This window comes from Nomascus leucogenys, chromosome 13, assembly GCF_006542625.1.
Source record: "Nomascus leucogenys isolate Asia chromosome 13, Asia_NLE_v1, whole genome shotgun sequence".
Taxonomy (NCBI): Eukaryota; Metazoa; Chordata; class Mammalia; order Primates; family Hylobatidae; genus Nomascus; species Nomascus leucogenys.
In genome coordinates this window covers 58,677,474-58,700,092 of record NC_044393.1, presented here as the reverse complement: position 1 = coordinate 58,700,092, position 22,619 = coordinate 58,677,474, and the positions used below count along the sequence as shown (strand labels likewise).

The 22,619-nt window shown below is 38.2% G+C and overlaps 1 pseudogene across 1 annotated transcript; it reads left to right on the top strand.

Moving 5' to 3' along the window:
* Window positions 1-19,561: 19,561 nt before the first annotated feature.
* Window positions 19,562-20,460, top strand: LOC101179148 (annotated as a pseudogene). Its single transcript, XR_004033053.1, has one exon. The product of XR_004033053.1 is annotated as a ferritin heavy chain pseudogene (transcript).
* The last annotated feature ends 2,159 nt before the right edge of the window (window positions 20,461-22,619 follow it).

The following is a 22,619-nucleotide window of genomic DNA, read 5'->3' as shown; positions in this document are numbered from 1 at the left end:
CAAACCACTTACCACTTCCTTCCCATCCAAAGTTAACCAATATCTTTGCTTCTATGGAGATGCTTCCTGGCTTTTCTTTATAAAGGAAGTTTGTTCTTTAGACACCAACTAAATGTGTATATAAATACTATATATAAATACTGTATAGGGTATCGAGACTACTATACTATAGTGTAGTAAAAATACTATACTTGTGTTTCTCCTTATTTTGAACTTTAAATATTTACAATCATATAGCATTTGCCTTTTTGGTCTGGCTTCTTCGGTTCAACATTGGCTTTATGAGATTTAACTATGTTATTTCCTGTAGCAATACTTGATTATTCATTTTCACTGCTGAATATTTTTTTTACTTCTACAAAGAAACACAATCTGTTTATTCATTTAATGTCAATTGAAAATTCAATTTATGCCTGTTACGTGTATTGCTGTTATGGGACATTCCGTTACACATCTTAGTGCACATGTGCATGAATTACTGTTGGGTACATATCTAGGTGTATGATTTTGGTTCTTAAAACCTGTGCAGCTTCAACTGCAGTATATAGTTCTCAATTTTTCTCACATACCAGTAGTTTATGTGAGCTCCCAATGCTATACATTCTCATCACCACTTGGCATTCCTCAGAATTTTTAAATTGCATTCATTCTGGTGAGTGTTATAGAGGTTACCTCATTAAAGTTTTAACTTTCATTTTCCTTTGTACTAATGATTTTGAACTACTTTTCATATGTTTACTGAACATTTTGATATCTTTTCTTTTTGAGACCAGCCTGGCCAACATGGCGAAACTCCGTCTCTACTAAAAATGCAAAAATTAGCTGGGCGTGGTGGCAGCTGCCTGTAATCCCAGCTATTTAGGAGGCTGAGGCAGGAGAATTGCTTGAACTCAGGAGGCAGAGGTTGCAGCAAGCCCAGATTGTGCCATTGCACTGGATGACAGGAGCTAAACTCCTCTGTCTCAACAAACAAACAAACAAACAAAAAACAAAAATCATTACTTCAGTTACCAATTTTTCTGTTCCTTGTAATAGAAAAGTAGTAGTGATATCATGGATGCATGTGTTGTAAATATGTTTTTCCATTTCTTGGCTTATTTCCCCATTTCTTCAATAGATTTTTATAAAGCAAATAAATACTTAATTTCAATTTTAATTCATCCACTTTTTTTTTTATTTCTGGCAAGAGTTTTCTAAATTTTACTTTAAGAAGTCACTCCATGACTTAGAGGTCAGAAAAATAATCTCCAATATCATGTTATAGAATCTTTGTAGCTTTGCTTTTGCATTTAGATCAGCTTCCTCCCCCAACTTGATATGATATTCTATTTGGTATCCAATAAAGACCAAAATTCTTTTTTATAGAAATATCAAATTGCCAGCACTATGTATTGATGGTATTACTCATGCTGTTTAGTCTGCAATAACTTCCTTGTCATAAATCAAGTTTCCATATGTTTGCAAGACTCTTTCAGAGTTCTTTATTCTGCTACAGTATTTATCAATATTATATAATTAATCCTTTTGCTTCTTCTAGAGTGTCTTCACATATTTGGCCCTTTGCGTTTCTGCATATATTGTATTACCTTTCAAGTTACACACATACCTGCATATAAAACCTGTAGAGATTTTTATTGGGATTATGTCATGGTGTCTATGATTCAATTTATGGAAACCAACATCTTTACGATATTATTTTCCAGTTTATGTACAAGAAATCTCCCTTCATTTACTTTGTTATTTAACATTTCTTTTAGTAATGATTCACAGTTTTTTAGAAAATGCCCTAGTTATTATTTATTAGATTTATTCACATTTTCGTGGAGTCATTTTAGATGGTACATATATTTACTTTATGTTTGTTGATGATTTGCAGGCTATAGATGAGTTTTATATATTGATTGGTACCTAGCAACTGTTTTCAGAATCACTATAATCTTATTAACTGATTTTCATTTTATTTAAAAAGTTTTATGAACATAATTATATTCTCTAAAAATACTGACATTTATTTCTTGCCTGAAAATCCTTATAATATTTATTTCTGTATATTGCACTCCTCTAAAGGCAAGAAGTCAAATATTATAAATTATTGGTACTAGCAGGTATCTCTGTCTCATCTCAAAACTAAAGGCAAAGTTCTTTCCTTCTGTGTTTATTCTGCTAAGGTTTTTTTCCCTGAGAATGGATAACAAAATGCTTCTACTGGTATCTTCTAATAGTTTTTCTTCATTTTGCTAAAATGTAAATTTGGTTTCACAAAATATTAAGATAATTGTGTATTCCTACAATCAGCCCAACTTTTCTATGATATTTTATCCCATTCATATACTGCTGAATGTGGTTTTTAAAGGTTTTCATTTAGAATTTTTGTATCTAGTTTCTTCATGACTTTGGCTTGTAATTTAACCTCCTTGTATTATTCTTTTCAATTTTCGGCATACAGGTAATGTTGACATAAAGAAATAGTTGAAGACTGTTCCTTTTCCAATTTTCTGGAAGAGTTCATGTTAACTTATTTTAATTTCTTCCTTAAATATCTGATAGAATTCATTGATGAATCCGTCTTGGCCTGGTGCTTTCTTTGCATCAAGTTTTATAATTATGGATTATTCTTAAAGCATGGCTTTACCTATACCTACAAGTTTTGATGTAAAATATTTTTTATCATTTTCAGTTTAAATATTTTCTAATCTTTATTATGGTTTCTTCTTTTCCCTAATCCATAAATTATGTAAAAGTAATCTAGTTAATTTATATAATATGCAGAGGTTTATCATTGGTTTCTGACCCAATGATCTCTCAGTTTTTTTCTATTTGATTTTTGTTTCTATTTTATTGTTTTCTTCCTGTTTGTTTTGCTAACAAAAATCCTTATATCTTCTTTATTCTTGGTTGTCATCACTCCATTTTCCTTGGTGTCCACTATTTCCATTGTGGAGTTAACTGTCTTACTATTGTTCCTTAAAATTAGCCTTCCTTTTTCTCTGGCTAGTTTTAAGGCTTCTCTTTGTTCTTAGTTTTCGTTAATTTTCCTGTGATATGCCTGGATATAACTTCATTTTACTTATTCTCATGGCTATGTTGAGCTTCTTGTATATGAGGCATGATGTTTCTCAGTAGTTTGAAGCTATAAGTTCCTCAATATCTCTTCCCTTTAATTTCCCTTGTCAGAAGTTTGGTTCCTCAGGTATCAGACACTGAGATAGAGTTTAGCACACAGGACACTTATTAAGGCCGGGCGCGGTGGCTCACGCTTGTAATCCCAGCACTTTGGGAGGCCAAGGCGGGCGGATCGCGAGGTCAGGAGATCGAGACCACAGTGAAACCCCGTCTCTACTAAAAATACAAAAAAATTAGCCGGGCGTGGTGGCGGGCGCCTGTAGTCCCAGCTACTCGGAGAGGCTGAGGCAGGAGAATGGCATGAACCTGGGAGGCGGAGATTGCAGTGAGCCGAGATTGCGCCACTGCACTCCAGCCTGGGTGACAGATCGAGACTCTGTCTCAAAAAAAAAAAAAAAAAAAAACAAAAAAACAAAAAAACAGGACACTTATTAAGGCATACTCTTGTGGTCAGTGTCTGTGGAATGAAGGAAAATGATGCAAGAACACCCAGTTGAGGCAGAAGTTGAGCTGTGATGCAGACCCAAATCCTCCTTTAGCTGACCCCCAAGGAGGTAAGGTGCTATAATGGCTTCTGGGGTTTTCCCAGGTCAGGCCAAGGAAGCAAGCTGTTTCAATAAATATAAACGTCAGTCGATATATATAAATGTCTGCAATGCTATGGACTGAATGTTTGCGGTCCTCCCAATTCCTTTGCTGAATTGCTTTAATACCTGATGTGATAGTGTTTGAAGATGAGGACTTTGATGGTAATTAGGTTTAGATGAGCTCATGAGAGTGGAGCCCTCCTGATGTGATTAGTGCCCTTAAAAAAGAGAGAGACCGGAGACTTCTTTCTCTGCCATGTGAGGATATAGCAATAAGGTGATCATCTACAAGCCAGAAAGATGATCCTTCTTAACCAGACACTGAATCTGCTAGCACTTCTTCAAAGCAGAAGAAAACTAACACTGTAGTGAGAATTACTGAGCTAGCATCCAGGAAAATAGGGAGGCTCAAGTAGGTGAGCATTTCTTCCTAAAATCTATCTTTGCTTCTTTTCTTGCTAAAATTTGAGCCATAAACTACTGAATTTTCTGAGAGCATTATAACCTGTTCTACTGTAATGAATTGCCAAACCATTCCCCTAATCATATTCTAATATTTTCCTTCTACTCTTTTAAGGTCTTTGTAGAGTAACCTCTTTGGCTTTAGTAACGTTCACTTGGCATCCTACACTCAGATAAAATGTCACCCTAAGGCATCAATTTCATTTTACAGATGAAGAATTCTAGATCTAAAGAAGTTAACCCTGAATTCCAATCACAAACATTTTTAAATGTCTAATTTTTTTTAATTTTGAAAAATTTCTTTATGTCATGAACTTACTTGTCCTTGAACATTTAGCGTGTCCATGAAAGAGGGAAAAGTGGCAGCCAAATATCTGGTTCCGGTCCTGTGCTCTTTTCTAAACTCTCCAATAATCACACATCATTTTCTTCTCTTTGGTCTCGAATTTTTAAATGTGCATTATTTACACAATGGGAGTTGCCTGTATTTTTCTTTATATCATAATCTTATGAATTTTAATAAGACTCAAAACTTTTCATAAAATTATATGTTCTTAAGTCATAAAATTATAAGCTCTTCATATTGGGATTTCCAATTATGTATGTGTCTACTCATCCTATGATTTTAATGATACTTCTAGATTTAGTTTTCACTTGGGAAGTATTGAACAATATTAATTTTAACGAAAGTTATATTTTAACTCAATTTTAAGAAGAAAAACCTAGGAGAGTTCTAATATAAATCTGAATCTTGACATTTATTCTTTGAAAAGTACAATTATAAGGAACAGTTTTTAAAAAGTAAGAACAAAAACAATCTGTTCATTAGATAACTCATAAACTTCCAAAAAGTTGTCTAAAAAAATTAGGAGTATTTTAGCTATGTCTGATACATTATTTCTGAATATACATATGTCCAATTTACAGATTCAAGAATTACAATGCACTTGTGTTATTGTAGTGGAAAGTTAGAAATCATCCAAATGTCCATCATCAAGAAGATGGTTACTTTGTGGTATATGTAGAAAATGGATATCTGTATGGCAATTTAAAAGAAATAAACTAAGATGTAGGCAAGTTTCCAAAATGATGAAGAGCAAAAAATATTCAAAAGCTAAATTGTAGAAGGACCAAAACAAAAATGATGCAATTTGGCCGGGCGCGGTGTCTCACGCTTGTAATCCCAGCACTTTGGGAGACCGAGGTGGGCGGATCACGAGGTCAAGAGATCGAGACCACGGTGAAACCCTGTCTCTACTAAAAAATACAAAAAATTAGCCGGGCGTGGTGGCGGGCGCCTGTAGTCCCAGCTACTCGGAGAGGCTGAGGCAGGAGAATGGCGTGAGCCTGGGAGGCGGAGCTTGCAGTGAGCCGAGATTGCGCCACTGCACTCCAGCCTGGGCGACAGAGCAAGGCTCCGTCTCAAAAAAAAAAAAAAAAAAAAAAAAAAAAGATGCAATTTAATAGAGTTTAATTATATAAATAATGCAAATATGAAATGTTATTAGATTTGTGATTAAAGTATAAAACCATACATGGAAATAATTAACACTAGTTTAATTATTAATAATTAACACGAGATTCTAGTGGGGATGATGACTTTTGGGTAGAAGTAGAAGTGATATTCGAGAGGGGGAGTTCAATTTTTACCTGTAATATTTTGTTTCTGTTTGTGTTTTAAAATATACTTGATGCAAATGTCATAAAAATTGATGGTGGATACAGGGCTGTCAATATATATTTATTTTTTTTATATCTACATCTGAAAAACACTTGAATACCGAATTGATGTGTTCTCACTAAATTTAACAAAAACTCATTCAGTTGCAAGATAAAGGACTAAAATAAAATCTGCATAATTAATAAAACCACTGAATTATATAATTAATAAGTCCAGGGAAAATTTAGTCTCAAGCACAGTTTGGTCCAAAAGTTCAAATGGCATCAGAAATTTGATTTTCTTGACCATTTTGCTCTGTTTTCCTCATGATACAAAGATGGCCCCAGAAGGCTCCAAACTCACATATTCACAGACAAGCAACACCAGTAGGGAGAGGTTCTTTTTCCCAATGCTTCTAGAAGAAGGTTGAGTCTGCTGCCACTTATCTAATTTTAGTAGCATATCTAGTTAATTGTGAGTGGACTGAACATTTTGATAGGTATGCCCACCAATCCCATAAAAAAAGCCATAGACCGTAGAGGAAAAAGCAGTTCCACAAGAGGGAAAACAAAACACTGATAGTATTGGTGCTGGGTAGGTAAAAATAACCCAACTTCCAGTTTCATTTTACCAATGGGCATTTCAATAGTATTGTTCAGCTACTAATATCAGTATATTCAAGAAAGGAAGACATACATTGATATTTCTCTCTCACCTTCCAATTATGTCACTTTTTTTTTTTTTTGGCCGAGAATCCCTGTGAAAGTTCCCAACCATTTCCCACCTCCGATCATACTGACTTAACAGAAACTAATAGGCTGTATATAAATTGTTTTTGCTGATTTAAAGTGATTGATTCTTGTTTAGATATAGTAGTTTATAAATTTACCAATATAATTTCCCAGGCAATGTGAATTTTTAAAACTAAATACTATTTTTTAAAACCCAATCATTCTATAATAAACTCATTTATTCAATCACTAGCTTAATGGCTAATAATGCAGGTTTTAGGGTCTATATACTGATAGAAATTGTCCCTCTAGAAAGTTTGCATATTTGTTTGCTATATCCTTATTCCAGTATTTTCTTATGATCTGTGTCAAAATATTGAAAAATGAGTAACAGATGCATCATTGAAACTTCTTTAAATAAAAAACAAACAAATACATTTAAATCACATTTAACTTTTTTATCATGCAATTGTGAATTAGGTCCTTTCTTTTATTGGTAATTAGAGTGTGGAACAGATGGTGTAGACTTTGGCAAAAAGTGATAATCTCTCCAAACTAACATGTTGTCAACTGATTATTCACAAAATAAAGATCTATTCCCTTGATCAAGAGTCTGTTTTAAAGGTCATAAAAGAAGAAGTGCGTTTCAACTACAAAAATATGGGATTTTACAAATAGAGAACAGAATTCCGATGCTATGAGTCCTGGGCACATTTTGTTAGTTGCCATTCATCTCAAAACAGCTTCATTAAGTTTTTGACATGATCATTTGGAGAAATTTCTCCATTATTGTCTATCCAATAATTCTGACAAATTATTAGTAAGCACTGGAAGAAACGATTCTGATTTCACCATGCATCTCCCCTAAACTACACTTCCATTGTGTTCTCCAGAGGGACCTCTACAAGGGTACCCAAGAACTCTGAGAGCTATAAATAATTTACCAGGAGCCAGAACACCTCATCTTGATGTAGGCTTGACTCATTCTGGGTGCAAAAGTAGCAGATAACCCAAGCGAGCAGAAGGCCCAGGGTCAGCATCAATGCAGGGACTCCACATTAAGGATGTCCAGGGTAATGCTCAGAATCTATCTCTTGGTGGATTGAAAAAATAGTTAAGCGAAAGACGAAAGGGGACAACTTGCCTCTGCTGATTCTTAGAACTAACACCACAGATCTAATATGCTAGGGCTTTGTTTGCCCTGATTCTTACCTCATCGCTCCTGTACCCATGCCATTTTCCCATTTGTGGCCTATATGCCTCTGGCTATTATAAAACCAAATCATCATAATTCCTTTGGTATCCTGGTCTTTCTAACTCATCCAGATTTCTCTGTTGTACAGAAAGATGGAGATAAAAAGTAAGGCAATTTATGAACATTCAGGCGTTTCTGCAGGGCAAGTGAATGCCTGTTCAGGTTAAAGAGCAACTATATAAATGGGTATCAAACAGAGGGACTGAATGTGTGTTAGTTGTCACAGAACTGGCAGTTTCTTTGAAGCAAAACAAGCAGTAAGAATCATTCCTCCACCTTCATATTTAGAGCAGCTAAAATCTATGTCTAGAAGATTTTCAGGAAAACTAAAAGTTCTAGTCATAACGAAATGCACATATTAAATGAAGAAGAGCAAAGGTACATTCAGGAAAACAAATCTCACTTTTCTTGGATAGTCATTGCCTTACTGTAATAGTTTATTGGCCATCTGGCAAGAGTATTATTGCTATTTTGTATATCCAAATTACTTGTAAACTTCAATGTGTTTAGAACCATGTATTACCATTTAAAGTTTTCTTCAAACTTTAACGTTCAGGTGGTAGCTAGCCAGCATTAACCAGTATGACATCCCCCAACTTCTCATCAAATGACAAATAGATAAAATGTAAAATTGTATGGAGAAATTAGAAATATTAAGCAGCACTCTGTTAGACATCAGAAGGAATTCCTATTAATAAAAGAGCAAATTAAATTCTATTGCAAAACACAGAGGCCAATTAGAAAGCAAATGGGATTTTCACCCATTCTTAGTGAGCACTCCTACTTTAGAGACCTAGAATATTCATTATTTAAGGGAAGGAAAACATATGTCAGAAATGCATGAAGAGCTCTGCCAGAGGTGATCAGGGCAATTTATTTTCATTTTAATTCCACCATTAAGATTTCTCCATTTCATAGTTATTTGGAACTTTATAATTTTCAAAATTATAATGTGACTTTGGTTTGAATTTGATAGCTATTTGCACATTGAGTAACTGGAAATAAACTAGATACTTGAAAATACGAGGAAGTCTTGGAAGCAGTTAATTTTAACAATTTTATACTTATTTCATTTTCCTGCTATGCTAAAATCTACAGACTTTGGAAATGTTTCAACCTATAAACAAATCAAGTACTAAAACATTTTCATAAATACTATTGTTGAGAATTATTAAGTTCTGAATTATTTTTATAAGTATACTTATTAAAATTATAAAACACAATACTTGCTACTGCCATTTGTTGATGGTAAAAGAGTTGATCATTTTACTCTTGCCTTGACTATGATAGAATTTATAGGCAGCTGGAGGCGGATTAAAAAAAGATCTCAGGTACATCTGCAGAAAAATATTCCCTAATATATCAGATTATTAGACAGAGAAAGCAATCCATTTGTTCTTAGTTTAGTAAAGGCCCATTAGATAAATAACTACTTGACATTGTAATTTTTAAAAGAAGTTTTTGTGTCATTAAACACTGAAACCTAGTTCTGAAAGGAGGGTATGAACAGCAGCTTTATCATTAGTTAGTGAGAACAAGGGGTAAATAATCACCAAAGACTGTTTAGACTGCCGCTTATTCAATGAGCAGTTCATAAGCAACTCTTACATGGGCCCATTAAATAGATTAAATGTAATTGACTATAATAGTCCTTTAAAGGTGCACAGACAAAATATATTTTTGATAAAGATTTACTATCGAAAAGAAAGTTAAATTTTATAAATAAATTTATCTTGTGTTCTTAGGAAATTTTAAAAAATGAATGACAAAACAAGAGAGTCAAAATGTTATGAAGTTATAATGAACTGAGATTATTTTTAACAGTTGACTGGATAAGAATAGGTTATTATAAAATTAAAAATAAAATCACAAAGTTATATTTGCCCAGAAGCAATAATTCACAGAAGCGATAAAGTAGGCAATGTAATCATTGGTATAAAACTCAACATTCAATATTACTCTTGGTATAGACAGAAAAGATCAAAGATAATTTTTCTTGGTATAAAGACAAGATGGACATCAAACTAGCCTCACATTCCTCCATGATAATAAATATTGAAGGGGTATCTAGAAAGCTTTGGGAACAATAGCAATGGATTTAACTAGGTGGTAATTCAGTTATGAAAAACTATTCAGATATCCTAAGATTTATAAACAGAAGTATATCACAAGCTTACCCTTTCTGGAGATATAAGGAACTAAGCAATAATTTAGCTGACCAATACATAAAGCAAAATGATTAACTCAAGAATTACGATGTCAATGCATGTATAAAAATATCACATGTGCCCCCAAAATGTGTACAATGATTACATAAGATAAAAAATTTAACTTATACAAAATTGAATGTTGGAGAATTTAAAAAGGACATATCTAACGTTCAAAATGCTTTAAAAATGTCCAGAAATTGTTATAAACATTAAAAATACAAACATCAAAATAATTTATAAAATCAAAGTATGTAACATTAAAGATGATGTTTCTAATCTGGGTCTAAAATTTGCAAGTACACATGTAAAACAAACAAACAAAAAATGGTGTGGGGAAAAAAGAAGCAGAAGCACATAAATTTATAATCTTTACCTTATCTTGCATGTGAAATATGAAATAAACACTTTTTTATTCCTGATACTTATTTAATGTATTTTTTAACTTAAAGGCAATTAATAGTAACAATAAATAAATAGATGTTATTTATGCCTTTAAACTATTTCAAGAATCTATAATATACACTTCATGTTAATTAAAAGAGTAAAAATACAAAATGTAAAGTAGGGGTAGACAACCAAAATAATATTTATGACAATCATTATAAATGGTTATTTTTCTATTAAAATTGAAAGACTATCTGAATGAATTGAGAATACAACTTCATACTTCTTTAGAAGTGGTAAACCTAAAGCTATGGGAAAAATGAATTAAAAAATAAATAACTTCACATATATATGTGTGTGTGTGTGTATACATATATATGTAATATATGTAATACCAGTCAATTGCAGTTACTTATATATGTAATACCAGTCAAATGCAGAGTTACTTATAATATGTATACGTAAATTTTATATCCTATAGAAACTGAAACTTTTTAATTTCTGATTTTATTTTTCAAGAATCACATTATTTACCAAGCTATTATTAATAACTTGCCCAGTGCAGAAATTATTACATTCATGTAGAAAAACAATATAAGACATTATCCATAAATATTTATCAATAAAAGATCAAAATATCGAGCGTGGTAAACACATTAACAACATGTGTTTGTCTTCTCTCTAATAAATACTAACTAAAATTTAGTTATAGAAGGAAAAAAAAGGATTTACCCCAAGGAAAAGGCGGAATAACAAATTTTAATCAAATTTTGAATGGCTGAAATGAAAAAGGATTTGGTTTCCAGAATAAACAAACAAGAAAACTCTGAATTTAAGACCACTCAGGAAGATAGCAGAGTGAGGCATCCAACTTAAGAAAGGAGATCCAATGAAAGCCTATTTTCTAAATGAAGAACTTTTCAGCAGCCTTCTCTGTTTCCTTCCAGAAAGGCTAGCCCTAACATTCCTGTTCTAACATCTCTTTCATCTTGAATATTATCTCCACCCCATGTAAATTAACCGCATATGCTCCACATACAGGCAGATAGAGATTCCTTCAAACTGATCAAACTGAAGCACCACTCACACAAATGGAAGAATCAATCACATTTTTAAAGCTTTACTTATAATTTTGAACAGATATCAAAGAAAATTAGACATGAAATAAAATGAGACAAATGAAAATAAAATCAGAATTCAGTGCAGGGAAGAATAGATGTAGAACAGAGAGCAAAAGACAGATTCTATAACCTATACTTTATATTGTAGGGAGTTATAAAAATGAATTATACAACCATAATCAAAAGAGAATATAATAAAGAAGAAAACTAGAAAACAAGAAGGTTTATGAAAATTAAAAACTCATCTCTTTTTAAAAAATATGTTTAGTATTATTTTGGAAATAAATTTGAGGACTCTCCCAGGAAGTATAACAACAAATGGAACAAAAAAAAAAAAAAAAAGGAGAGCGAATGAAACCGTAACCTGCTACGTCTGATGAACTGAAATTTTGAAAACGGAAAGAAAACACAGTAAGAAGAAAAATTGTAAAAAATGTTCAATAAAAAATACATTCTGGTATTCTAACTTGTAAAGAACTTGCAAGCTGTAATTTTGTGCATACATCAAGAAAAAAAAATTGGACAAACCAAAAATAAATTACTTTCATTTTTGTGCATACATCAAGAAAAAAGAAACTGGACAAACTGAAAATTATTTACTTTTCTTTGACCCAGCACAAACAACCACCCAGAAATCTGGAAAGACAGGAACATTTAGAGAGATGGAGTCACGATTGACTTCCCTGGAGCAGAAGTTGCTGGAGTTGCAAACTGGTAGGAAAATTTAAATGGCAAGTGTTGACAAACTGCTGGAGGCTGAACATGGACCAGTATGAGAGTAAAAAATTCTCAGAGGTGGAGGCCGGGCGCGGTGGCTCACGCTTGTAATCCCAGCACTTTGGGAGGCCGAGGTGGGCGGATCACGAGGTCAGGAGATCGAGACCACGGTGAAACCCCGTCTCTACTAAAAAAAAAAAAAAAATACAAAAAATTAGCCGGGCGTGGTGGCGGGCGCCTGTAGTCCCAGCTACTCGGAGAGGCTGAGGCAGGAGAATGGCGTGAACCCGGGAGGCGGAGCTTGCAGTGAGCCGAGATTGCGCCACTGCACTCCAGCCTGGGCGACAGAGCGAGACTCCGTCTCAAAAAAAAAAAAAAAAAAAAAAAAAATTTTCAGAGGTGGAACTCTTAAACTTACATGGGTCTTATCTCCAGAAACCCAAGAGTTTCTAACAAGAAAGTTCCCCTCATGACTCTGGCAGGGGAAGAATTTATAACAAAACTAACCAGCACCATACCATTGTTTCTACCAATCCTGCTTCTAGGTGTTTACCCAACTGATTTGAAAATGTATGTCCACACATAAACTTGCATTTGAATGTTATGGCAACTTTGTTAATAATCACCAAAATCTTGAAACAGTTAAGAAATCCATCAACAGATGAATAGATAAGCAAACTCTGAGACATCCATACAATTGAATACTATTTAGGATGAAAAGGAATGAGCTACCAGCATTGCAAATACATAAAAGAATTATAAATACATAATATCAAATGCACGACGCCAGTCACAGAGGACTACTGTGTGATTCCATTTATATGACATTCTGGAAAAGGCAAAAATATTTAGGTGGTAAAGAGGCCAGTCAATACTATGGGTTCAAAGGGGAGGGTTGAATATGTGAAAGTACAGATTTTTTTTTTTTTTTTTTTTTGAGACAGAGTCTCACTCTGTCGCCCAGGCTTGAGTGCAGTGGCACGATCTCGGCTCAGTGCAAGCTCTGCCTCACAGGTTCATGCCATTCTCCTGCCTCAGCCTCCCAAGTAGCTGGGACTACAGGCGTGCACCACTACATCCGGCTAATTTCTTGTATTTTTAGTAGAGACGTGTTTTCACCGTGTTAGCCAGGATGGTCTCGATCTCCTGACCTCGTGATCCACCTGCCTCGGCCTCCCAAAGTGCTGGGATTACAGGCGTGAGCCACCGTGCCTGGCCCAGAAGATATTTTAAGGTGGTAAATCTTGTCTGAATAATACTATTATAGTGGATATCTGACACTGTACATCTTGAAAATCCATAGAACTTTACAGCAAAAAGAATGAAACTTAATGTATTAAATATGTAAGTTTAAAAAAAGAACCACTGTGGAGATTGGAGGTTCCCAAAATGAAATTTGACAAATATATATACAGCTATATCTGTTAAAATTAATGGCAAAAACTGCAACTACCTGTGTACCAACTTAATGTCTATCATCTATCTATCTATCTATCTATCTATCTATATTACATATGTATGTAATAGACTTAAGTGGTTTTGGAAATAAATTAAGTCTTCAAGAATAAAACAACCACAGATAAGTACTGTACTTTAGTTGATAACTTTGTTTCCCAAAGAGGTAAAGGTTGACAATTCTGAAACCACTATACTCTATACCCTGAATGAACAAATAAGTAAATTAATGAGATGGTGAGGACCAGATGTCTCACTGGTTACAGATTTGTTTTGTCTCAAACTTTACACATGAAAAATAAAACAGATTCAGAGCAACCAGTTTACATTCTCATCCTTAAGGAAAAATGGTGGTGTCTGAGGCAATGGAAGTAAAATAAGCAGAGAATACTAGGTAAAGAGGCTTTTGAAGCTGTTATCCATTTCTAATATACTGCATTGCAAAGGAATTTTGAGGAAGGAATGAAAAGTGTTGTGAGTAGGCAAAGAGGAACCTGGGTCTTAGCTCTTAAAAGAGATTTAAATGAAGAATTGAGTTGTGATGCGAATGACAAAGTTTGTAAATCCACATCATGAAATTACAAAACCAGAGGATCCAACATGAGCAGAAGAGCCATCAAGAACCCATGTTTATTAAAGCATTTAAAAGGGGATGTACTATTTTTACCAGCATCCTGAACTAGAGTATAACACTGAATCATTTGTTTAGTGCTCCTACAAGCTTTAAATAATAGTTGAATAAAAGAGGCAGATTGTTTTTTAAAAAAATGCAGTTTGTGTGACGGGTGCTGTAGGTAGTGTTCGTGTTTCCAAATAATAAGAATAAACTAATTTATGAAATAGCAATAATTATTTTTAGAAAGGTGTATAGTTAATTAGATTTATCTAAGTATTTCCTATTAGAGTTAATTAAAACCATTAATATTGTAAGAATAATGTCAAAAATTAATACAATGTCATACATAAATTCATATTTGTCAGGCCTCTGAGCCCAAGCCAAGCCATCGCATCCCCTGTGACTTGCATGTATATGCCCAGATGGCCTGAAGTAACTGAAGAATCACAAAAGAAGTGAAAATGCCCTGCCCTGCCTTAACTGATGACATTCCACCACAAATGAAGTGAAAATGACCTGCTCCTGCCTTAACTGATGACATTATCTTGTGAAATCCCTTCTCCTGGCTCATCCTGGTTCAAAAGCTCCCCCACTGAGTACCTTGTGACCCCCACTCCTGCCTGCCAGAGAACACCCCCCCTTTTTCCTTGACCTACCCAAATCCTATAAAACAGCCCCACCCCTATCTCCCTTTGCTGACTCGTTTTGGACTCAGCCTGCCTGCACCCAGGTGAAATAAACAGCCTTATTGCTCACACAAAGCCTGTTTGGTGGTCTCTTCACATGGACGTGAGTGAAATTTGGTGCCATGACTCGGATCAGGGAACCGCCCTTGGGAGATCAATCCCCTGTCCTCCTGCTCTTTGCTCCGTGAGAAAGATCCACCTAGGACCTCAGGTCCTCGGATCCACCAGCCCAAGAAACATCTCACCAATTTCAAATCTGATAAGCAGCCTCTTTTTACTCTCTTCTCCAACCTTCCTCACTATCCCTCAACCTATTTCTCCTTTCAATCTTGGCGCCACACTTCAATCTCTCCCTTCTCTTAATTTCAATTCCTTTCATTTTCTGGTAGAGATAAAGGAGACACGTTTTATCCGTGGACCCAAAACTCCGGCACCGGTCACGGATGAGGGAAGGCAGCCTTCCCTTGGTGTTTAATCATTGCAGGGATGCCTCTCTGATTATTCACCCAGGTTTCAGAGGTGTCAGACCACGCAGGGACACCTGCCTTGGTCCTTCACCCTTAGCGGCAAGTCCCGCTTTTCTGGGGGAGGGGCAGGAACCCTGACCTCTTATCTCTGCACCCTGATCCCTTATTTCCACACCCCAACCCCTTCTCTGCTTTTCTGGAGGGCAAGAACCCCCCCACCCCTTCTCCCTGTCTCTACTCTCTTTTTTCTGGGCTTGCCTCCTTCACTATGGACAAGATTCCACCTTCCATTCCTCCTTTTTCTCCCTTAGCCTGTGTTCTTAAGAACTTAAAACCTCTTCAACTCTCACCTGACCTAAAATCTAAGCGTCTTATTTTCTTCTGAAATGCCGCTTGACCCCAATACAAACTCCACAGTAGTTCCAAATAGCCAGAAAATAGCACTTTCAATTTTTCCATCCTACAAGATCTAAATAATTCTTGTCGTAAAATGGGCAAATGGTCTGAGGTGCCCGACGTCTAGGCATTCTTTTACACATCAGGCCCTCCCCAGTCTCTGTTCCCAATGCAACTTGTCCCAAATCTTCCTTCTTTCCCTCCCACCTGTCCCCTCAGTCCCAACCCCAAGTGTCGCTGAGTCTTTCTAATCTGACTTTTCTACAGACCTATCTGACATCTCCCCTCCTCGGCAGGCTGAGCTAAGTCCCAATTCTTCCTCAGCCTCCACTCCTTCACCCTATAATCCTTTTATCACCTCCCCTCCTCATACCCGGTCCGGCTTACAGTTTCATTCGGTGACTAGCCCTCTCCCACCTGCCCAGCAATTTACTCTTAAAAGGGTGGCTGGAGCTAAAGGCATAGTCAAAGTTAATGCTCCTTTTTCTTTATCCCAAATCAGATAGCGTTTAGGCTCTTTTTCATCAAATATAAAAATCCAGCCCAGTTCATGGCTCGTTTGGCAACAACCCTGAGACGCTTTACAGCCCTAGACCCGAAAAGGTCAAAAGGCCATCTTATTCTCAATATACATTTTATTACCCAATCTGCTCCCAACGTTAAATAAAACTCCAAAAATTAAATTCCAGCCCTCAAACCCCACAACAGGACTTAATTAACCTCGCCTTCAAGGTGTACAATAATAGAGGCAGCCAAGTAGCAACATATTTCTGAGTTGCAATTCCTTGCCTCCACTGTGAGACAAACCCCAGCCACATCTCCAGCACACAAGAACTTCCAAACACCTAAACCGCAGTGGCCAGGCATTCCTCCAGAACTGCCTCCCCCAGGAGCTTGCTACAAGTGCCAGAAATCTTGGCACCACCAAGGAATGCCCGCAGCCCAGGATTCCTCCTAAGCCATGTCCCATCTGTGTGGGACCCCACTGGAAATTGGACTGTTCAACTCACCTGGCAGCCACTCCCAGAGCCCCTGGAACTCTGGCCCAAGGCTCTCTGACTGACTCCTTCTCAGATCTTCTCGGCTTAGCGGCTGAAGACTGAAGCTGCCTAATCGCCTCAGAAGCCCCGTAGACCATCATGGATGCCGAGCTTTAGGTAACTCTCACAGTGGAGTCCATCCCCTTCTTAATCAATACGGAGGCTACCCACTCCACATTACCTTCTTTTCAAGGGCCTATTTCCCCTGCCTTCGTAACTGTTGTGGGTATTGACAGCCAGGCTTCTAAACCTCTTGAAACTCCCCAACTCTTGTGCCAATTTAGACAATACTCTTTTAAGTATGCCTTTTTAGTTATCCCCACCTGCCCAGTTCCCTTATTAGGCCGAGACACTTTAACTAAATTATCTGCTTCCCTGACTATTCCTGGACTACAGCTACATCTCATTGCCACCCTTCTTCCCAATCCAAAGCCTCCTTTGCATCCTCCTCTTGTATCCCCCCAGCTTAACCTACAACTATAAGATACCTCTACTCCCTCCTTGGCGACGGATCATGCACCCCTTACCATCTCATTAAAACCTAATCACCTGGCCGGGCACGGTGGCTCACGCTTGTAATCCCAGCACTTTGGGAGCCTGAGGAGGACGGATCACGAGGTCAGGAGATCGAGACCACGGTGAAACCCTGTCTCTACTAAAAATACAAAAAAATTAGCCGGGCGTAGTGGCGGGTGCCTGTAGTCCCAGCTACTCAGAGAGGCTGAGGCAGGAGAATGGCATGAACCCAGGAGGCGGAGCTTGCAGTGAGCCAAGATTGCGCCACTGCACTCTAGCCTGGGTGACAGAGCGAGACTCCATCTCAAAAAAAAAAAAAAAATACCTAATCACCCTTACCTCGCTCAATGCCAATATCCCATCCCACAGCATGCTTTAAAAGGATTAAAGTCTGTTATCACTCGCCTGTTATAGCATGGCCTTTTAAAGCCTATAAACTCTCCTTACAATTCCCCTATTTTACCTGTCCTAAAACCAGACAAGACTTCCAGGCTAGTTCAGGATCTGTGCCTTATCAACCAAATTGTTTTGCCTATCCACCCCGTGGTGCCAAACCCATATACTCTCATATCCTCAATACCTCCCTCCACAATCTATTATTCTGTTCTAGATCTCAAACATGATTTCTTTACTATTCCTTTGCACCCTTCATCCCAGCCTCTCTTCGCTTTCACTTGGACTGACCCTGACATCAGGGTCAGCAAATTACCCCTCAGGCTCAGCAAATTACCTGGGATGTACTGCCGCAAAGCTTCACAGACAGCCCCATTACTTCAGTCAAGCCCAAATTTCTTCCTCATCTGTTACCTATCTCGGCAATAATTCTCGTAAAAACACATGTGCTCTCCCTACGGATCCTGTCCGACTAATCTCCCAAACCTCAATCCCTTCTACAAAACAACAACTCCTTTCCTTCCTGGGCATGGTTGGATACTTTCGCCTTTGGATACCTGGTTTTGCCATCTTAGCAAAACCATTATATAAACTCACACAAGGAAACCTAGCTGACCCCATAGATCCTAAATCCTTTCCCCACTCCTCTTTCCATTCCTTGAAGACAGCTTTAGAGACTGCCCCCACCCTAGCTCTCCCTGACTCATCGCAACCGTTTTCATTACACACAGCCGAAGTGCAGGGCTGTGCAGTCAGAATTCTTACATAAGGACCAGGATCGCATCCTGTAGCCTTTGTCCAAACAACTTGACCTTACTGTTTTAGGCTGGCCATTATGTCTCCGTGCAGCGGCTGCTGCCACCTTAATACTTTTAGAGGCCCTAAAAATCACAAACTATGCTCAACTCACTCTCTTTATTTCTCATAACTTCCAAAATCTATTTTCTTCCTCACACCTGACGCATATACTTTCTGCTCCCTGGCTCCTTCAGCTATACTCACTCTGTTGAGTCTCCCACAATTACCATTGTTCCTGGCCCGGGCTTCAATCCGGCCTCCCACATTATTCCGGATACCACACCTGACCCTCATAACTGCATCTCTCTGATCCACCTGACGTTCACCCCATTTCCCCATATTTCCTTCTTTCCTGTTCCTCACCCTGATCACACTTAGTTTATTGATGGCAGTTCCACCAGGCCTAATCGCCACACACCAGCAAAGGCAGGCTATGCTATAGTACAAGCCACTAGCCCGCCTCTTAAAACCTCTCATTTCCTTTCTATCGTGGAAATCTATTCTCAAGGAAATAACTTCTCAGTGTTCCATCTGCTATTCTACTATTTCTCAGGGATTATTCAGGCCCCCTCCCTTCCCTACACATCAAGCTCAGGGATTTGCCCCCGCCCAGGACCGGCAAATTAGCTTTACTCAACATGCCCCGAGTCAGGAGACTAAAATACCTCTTAGTCTAGGTAGACACTTTCACTGGATAGGTAGAGGCCTTTCCTACAGGGTCTGAGAAGGCCACCACAGTCATTTCTTCCCTTCTGTCAGACAAAATTCCTCAGTTTAGCCTTCCCACCTCTATACAGTCTGACAACCGACCAGCCTTTATTAGTCAAATCAGCCAAGCACTTTTTCAGGCTCTTAGTATTCAGTGAAACCTTTATAACCCTTACGGTCCTCAGTCTTCAGGAAAAGTAGAACAGACTAAAGGTCTTTTAAAAACACACCTCGAGACGTTCTTCACCGAGAGTCGTCAGGGTTTCCTGCTTCAACAGTGCTTGGACGGAACCCGGGGCTCGTCCCCCACCCCGGCCGGCCGCCCATAGCCAGCCTTCCGTCACCTCTTCACCGCGCCCTCGGACTGCCCAAGGCCTCCGCCGCTGCTCCAGCGCCGCCGCCGCCTCTCCTTAGTCGCTGCCATGACGACCGCATCCACCTCGCAGGTGTGCCAGAACTACCACCAGGACTCAGAGGCCGCCATCAACCGCCAGATCAACCTGGAGCTCTATGCCTCCTACGTTTACCTGTCCATGTCTTACTACTTTGACCGCGATGATGTGGCTTTGAAGAACTTTGCCAAATACTTTCTTCACCAATCTCATGAGGAGAGGGAACATGCTGAGAGACTGATGAAGCTGCAGAACCAACGAGGTGGCCGAATCTTCCTTCAGGATATCAAGAAACCAGACTGTGATGACTGGGAGAGTGGGCTGAATGTGATGGAGTGTGCATTACATTTGGAAAAAAATGTGAATCAGTCACTACTGGAACTGCACAAACTGGCCACTGACAAAAATGACCCCCATTTGTGTGACTTCATTGAGACACATTACCTGAATGAGCAGGTGAAAGCCATCAAAGAATTGGGTGACCACGTGACCAACTTGCGCACGATGGGAGCACTCAAATCTGGCTTGGCAGAATATCTCTTTGACAAGCACACCCTGGGAGACAGTGATAATGAAAGCTAAGCCTCAGGCTAATTTCCCCATAGCCGTGGGGTGACTTCCCTGGTCACCTAGGCAGTGCATGCATGTTGGGGTTTCCTTTACCTTTTCTATAAGTTGTACCAAAACATCCACTTAAGTTCTTTGATTTGTACCATTCCTTCAAATAAAGAAATTTGGTACCCCCCCCAAAAAAAAAAAAAACACACCTCACCAAGCTCAGCCACCAACTTAAAAAGGACTGGACAATACTTTTACCACTTTCCCTTCTCAGAAGTCAGGCCTGTCCTCAGAATGCTGCAGGGTACAGCCCATTTGAGCTCCTGTATAGATGCTCCTTTTTATTAGGCCCCAGTCTCATCCCAGACACCAGACCAACTTAGACTGTGCCCCAAAAAACTTGTCATCCCTACTATCTTCTGTCTAGTCATACTCCTATTCACTGTTCTCAACTATTCATACATGCCCTGCTCTTGCTTACACTGCCAGTTTACACTGTTTCTCCAAGCCATAACAGCTGATATCTCCTGGTGCTATCCCCAATCCCACTCTTAACTCTTAAAGTAAATAAATAATCTTTGCTGGCGAGGCTATGCTGAACCTCTTTAAGCACTCTCTAATTAGATGTCCTAAGTCCTCCCAATTCTTAGTCCTTTAATACCTGTATTTCTCCTTCTCTTATTCCGTTTAGTTTTTCAATCCATACAAAACCATATCTAGGCCATCACCAATAATTCTACGCGACAAATTTTTCTTCCAATAACCCCAGAATATCACCCCTTACCACAAAATCTTCCTTCAGCTTAATCTCTCCCACTCTAGGTTCCCACGCTGCCCCTAATCCTGCTCGAAGCAGGCCTGAGAAACATCACCCATTCTCTCTCTCCATACCATCCCCCCAAAATTTTTGCCGCCCCAACACTTCAACACTATTTTGTTTCATTTTTCTTATTGATATAAGAAGGCAGAATGTCAGGCCTCTGAGCCCAAGCCAAGCCATTGCATCCCCTGTGACTTGCATATATACGCCCAGATGGCCTGAAGTAACTGAAGAATCACAAAAGAAGTGAAAATGCCCTGCCCTGCCTTAACTGATGACATTCCACCACAAAAGAAGGGAAAATGGCCTGTTCCTGCCTTAACTGATGACACTATCTTGTGAAATTCCTTCTCCTGGCTCATCCTGGCTCAAAAGCTCCCCTACTGAGCACCTTGTGACCCCCACTCCTGCCCGCCAGAGAACAACCCCCCTTTTTCCTTTACCTACCCAAATCCTATAAAACAGCCCCACTCCTATCTCCCTTCACTGACTCTCTTTTCGGACTCAGCCCGCCTGCATCCAGGTGAAATAAACAGCTTTATTGCTCACACAAAGCCTGTTTGGTGGTCTCTTCACAATATTGATTGTCAAACTAAAATTAAAACATCTTATTGCTACTTTAAAACATTTTAGAAAGATAATTTAAGCGATTTTAAAAAACCATCATGTGAGTAATATTGTATTGACTAAATAATTAAAAGTTTTTCAGTACAGTACTCTTGAACAAGGCAGCTTGTCCGTCCATGTTTGTAGCAGTATCATTTCAGTGATTGGGGGAGCACCCTTCATCTTCCTCTCCAATAAAGATGTATATAATAACTACTTTTTTTTTTTTTTGCATTTTCTTCTCTAACATCTGTGCCTTCCCCTCAAAATATCCCATAGGAATGATTTTAGCATGATAACAACCAACATCCTGCTGCTTGTATTACTTTTTACACGAATTACAACACAAGCTTCAAGATTTGCTTTGTCTCAAACTGTACACATGAAAATAAAACAGATTCAGAGTAACCACTTTAAATTCTCATCCTAAGGAAAAATGGTGGTGTCCGAGGCAATGGAAGTAAAATAAGCAGAGGATTACTAGGAAAAGAGTCTTTTGAAGCTGTTATCCATTTATTTTTGTTTTTATTTATTTGTGTGTGTGTGTGTGGCGGAATCTTGCTCTGTCGCCAGGCTGGAGTGCAGTGGCGCGATCTCCGCTCACTGCGACCTCCGCCTCCCGTGTTCAAGTGATTCTCTTGCCTCAGCCTCCTGAGTAGCTGGGACTACAGGCGTGTGCCACCATGCCCAGCTAATTTTGTGTTTTTTTAAGTAGAGACGGGGTTTCACCATGTTGGCCAGGATGGTCTCGATCTCTTGACCTCATGATCTGCCTGCCTCGGTCTCCCAAAGTGCTGGGATTACAGGCGTGAGTCACAGCGCCCAGCCCTGTTATCCATTTCTAATACCCTGTGTTGCAAAGGAATTTTGAGGAATAAATGAGAAGTGTTGTGAGTAGGCAAAGGGGAACCTTGGTCT